This window comes from Paramisgurnus dabryanus, unplaced genomic scaffold (assembly GCF_030506205.2).
Source record: "Paramisgurnus dabryanus unplaced genomic scaffold, PD_genome_1.1 h2tg000358l_1_25843__unclustered, whole genome shotgun sequence".
NCBI lineage: Eukaryota > Metazoa > Chordata > Actinopteri > Cypriniformes > Cobitidae > Paramisgurnus > Paramisgurnus dabryanus.
Window position 1 is genome coordinate 1100 of NW_027394235.1, and position 3901 is coordinate 5000.

The following is a 3901-nucleotide window of genomic DNA, read 5'->3' on the forward strand; positions in this document are numbered from 1 at the left end:
GGGCACACGTCCCTACCTCCGTAGCCCAGATGGGTGACTCGAAAGCGGGCCTGACAGGGCGGCCCTCCCTCCTGGAAGTCTGGTTCCTCCAGGGCACACGTCCCTACCTCCGTAGCCCAGATGGGTGACTCGAAAGCGGGCCTGACAGGGCGGCCCTCCCTCCTGGAAGTCTGGTTCCTCCAGGGCACGCGTCCCTGCCTCCGTAGCCCAGATGGGTGACTCCGAGGCGGGCCTGACAGGGCGGCCCTCCCTCCTGGAAGTCTGGTTCCTCCAGGGCACACGTCCCTACCTCCTTAGCCCAGATGGGTGACTCGAAAGCGGGCCTGACAGGGCGGCCCTCCCTCCTGGAAGTCTGGTTCCTCCAGGGCACACGTCCCTACCTCCTTAGCCCAGATGGGTGACTCCGAGGCGGGCCTGACAGGGCGGCCCTCCCTCCTGGAAGTCTGGTTCCTCCAGGGCACGCGTCCCTACCTCCTTAGCCCAGAGAGGTGACTCCGAGGCGGGCCTGACAGGGCGGCCCTCCCTCCTGGAAGTCTGGTTCCTCCAGGGCACACGTCCCTACCTCCTTAGCCCAGATGGGTGACTCGAAAGCGGGCCTGACAGGGCGGCCCTCCCTCCTGGAAGTCTGGTTCCTCCAGGGCACACGTCCCTACCTCCTTAGCCCAGATGGGTGACTCGAAATCGGGCCTGACAGGGCGGCCCTCCCTCCTGGAAGTCTGGTTCCTCCAGGGCACACGTCCCTACCTCCTTAGCCCAGATGGGTGACTCGAAATCGGGCCTGACAGGGCGGCCCTCCCTCCTGGAAGTCTGGTTCCTCCAGGGCACACGTCCCTACCTCCTTAGCCCAGATGGGTGACTCGAAAGCGGGCCTGACAGGGCGGCCCTCCCTCCTGGAAGTCTGGTTCCTCCAGGGCACACGTCCCTACCTCCTTAGCCCAGATGGGTGACTCCGAGGCGGGCCTGACAGGGCGGCCCTCCCTCCTGGAAGTCTGGTTCCTCCAGGGCACACGTCCCTACCTCCTTAGCCCAGAGAGGTGACTCCGAGGCGGGCCTGACAGGGCGGCCCTCCCTCCTGGAAGTCCGGTTCCTCCAGGGCACACGTCCCTACCTCCTTAGCCCAGATGGGTGACTCGAAATCGGGCCTGACAGGGCGGCCCTCCCTCCTGGAAGTCCGGTTCCTCCAGGGCACACGTCCCTACCTCCTTAGCCCAGATGGGTGACTCGAAATCGGGCCTGACAGGGCGGCCCTCCCTCCTGGAAGTCTGGTTCCTCCAGGGCACACGTCCCTACCTCCTTAGCCCAGATGGGTGACTCGAAAGCGGGCCTGACAGGGCGGCCCTCCCTCCTGGAAGTCTGGTTCCTCCAGGGCACACGTCCCTACCTCCTTAGCCCAGATGGGTGACTCGAAAGCGGGCCTGACAGGGCGGCCCTCCCTCCTGGAAGTCTGGTTCCTCCAGGGCACACGTCCCTACCTCCTTAGCCCAGATGGGTGACTCGAAATCGGGCCTGACAGGGCGGCCCTCCCTCCTGGAAGTCTGGTTCCTCCAGGGCACACGTCCCTACCTCCTTAGCCCAGATGGGTGACTCGAAAGCGGGCCTGACAGGGCGGCCCTCCCTCCTGGAAGTCTGGTTCCTCCAGGGCACACGTCCCTACCTCCTTAGCCCAGATGGGTGACTCGAAAGCGGGCCTGACAGGGCGGCCCTCCCTCCTGGAAGTCAGGTTCCTCCAGGGCACACGTCCCTACCTCCGTAGCCCAGAGTGGTGACTCGAAAGCGGACGCGGGAGGGTGTACGTGGCGCACCCCCAGGCCGAAGAGAGGTCTCGTGAGCGGACGCGAGGGTGTACGACAGAAGGCCTGGAAGTCTCTGACTTCCAGGGTCACCGACCCTACCTCATGAGCCCGAAGAGGTGACTCGAATGCGGACGCGGGGGTGTACGTGGCGCACCCCCAGGCCGAAGAGAGGTCTCGTGAGCGGACACGAGAAGTACGACAGAGGGCCTGGAAGCAAAAGCGGGTGACTCGTGCACTTCCAGAAAAGGCAAAAGCGGGTGACTCGTGCACTTCCATAAAGCCGAAAAGAGGTCTCGTGAGCGGACACGAGAAGTACGACAGAGGGCCTGGAGGTAAAAGCGGGTGACTCGTGCACTTCCAGGGTCTCCGACCTTACGGCGCCTTCCGACGCGGGCGCCTCCTCCCGGACGAGCCACGGGAAGGGCCCCTTCTCTCAAGGGGCGGTCGTTTGAACAGGTGCCATCGGGTATATAGGGATGGGTGCCTCGAAGTGGACCTCCAGCGTCCTCCCTCCCTGCGACAGATCCCAAGAAAGGTCTGTGCGCGTCGGTGTGCGATGAACGAAAAACCGTTAAAAGAACTGGAACGGTTGGAACGGACGAAGGGCGTCTGATGTGAGGCAGCGCCCCGGGCGAGTGTCGGCCGAAGGCTCACAATTAAAGAGCTCATACCCGAAAGATGGGAAAAAACGATCCGCCCTGGATCATCAAGGCTAATGCCTAAAAACTAAAGCTACCTTGGGTGATGGAACTCGGCTACGGCCGCAAAACGATCCGCCCTGGATCATCAAGGCTAATGCCTAAAAACTAAAGCTACCTTGGGTGATGGAACTCGGCTACGGCCGCAAAACGATCCGCCCTGGATCAAGGCTACGGCCTAAAAACGGCAAAAAAAGATCCAAAAGTCCCTGGATCAAGGCGCTTCGGCAAACCTGTGAAAAGATCCGCCCTGGATCAAGGCTACGGCCTTAAAACTGCTCAAAAGATCCGCCCTGGATCAAGGCTACGGCCTTAAAACTGCTAAAAAGATCCTAAAGTCTCTGGATCTAGGCTACGGCCTCAAAGACACACGTGTTGTGAGAAAAGATCCGCCCTGGATCTCCAGGCTACGGCCTCAAAGGTTCGACCCGACCATATATGCTCAGACACGGGCGAACACAAAAGCGTAACAACCCCTGTTGGAACCGTCGAAGGATCTCGGCGTCGGCCGTAAAACGGAAACCCCCCGGTCGTCGGTACGCGTGTGGCGGTCGAGGGCCCCCGGCCGCCGGTCGGGCGGGCGCGTGGATAGGTCTCCCGAGCGGTCAAGGAGTCCCGGAAGCCGGTCGGGCGAGCGGCCGGCCCCGGGGCACCCTACCCTCTCGGGCGCACCGACCCCACGCGTTTCGTCTCGGTCGGCGTCCGGGGTTCCGAGACACCCTTATGTATCTGTGTGACAGACGGAGTGGCACACCGTCTGCGGCGGGACAGGGCCGCCGACCGCGATGGAAGTCGAGTGTGGCGGCTTCCAGGGTCCAAGACCCTATAGACGGACGGAGTAGTGGCGACCCGTCTGCGGCGGGCCAGGGCCGCCGACCGCGATGGAAGTCGAGTGGGGCGGCTTCCAGGGTCCAAGACCCTACAGACAGACGGAGTGGCGACCCGTCTGCGGCGGGCCAGGGCCGCCGACCGCGATGGAAGTCGAGTGGGGCGGCTTCCAGGGTCCAAGACCCTACAGACAGACGGAGTGGTGACCCGTCTGCGGCGGGACAGGGCCGCCGACCGTTACGGAAGTCGAGGGGGACGGCTTCCAGGGTCCAAGACCCTATCTGTGTGACAGACGAAGGTGCATCGTCTGGGGCGGGACAGGGCCGCCGACCGCTATGGAAGTCGAGTTGGGTTGCTCGTGAACTTCCAGGGTCCAAGACCCTCTCTTCGTGACCGACGAAGGTGCTCTGTCTGGGGCGGTACGGGGCCGCCGACCGCTATGGAAGTCGAGTTGGGTTGCTCGTGTACTTCCAGGGTCCAAGACCCTCTCTTCGTGACCGACGAAGGTGCTCTGTCTGGGGCGGTACGGGGCCGCCGACCGCTATGGAAGTCGAGTTGGGTGGCTCGTGCACTTCCAGGGTC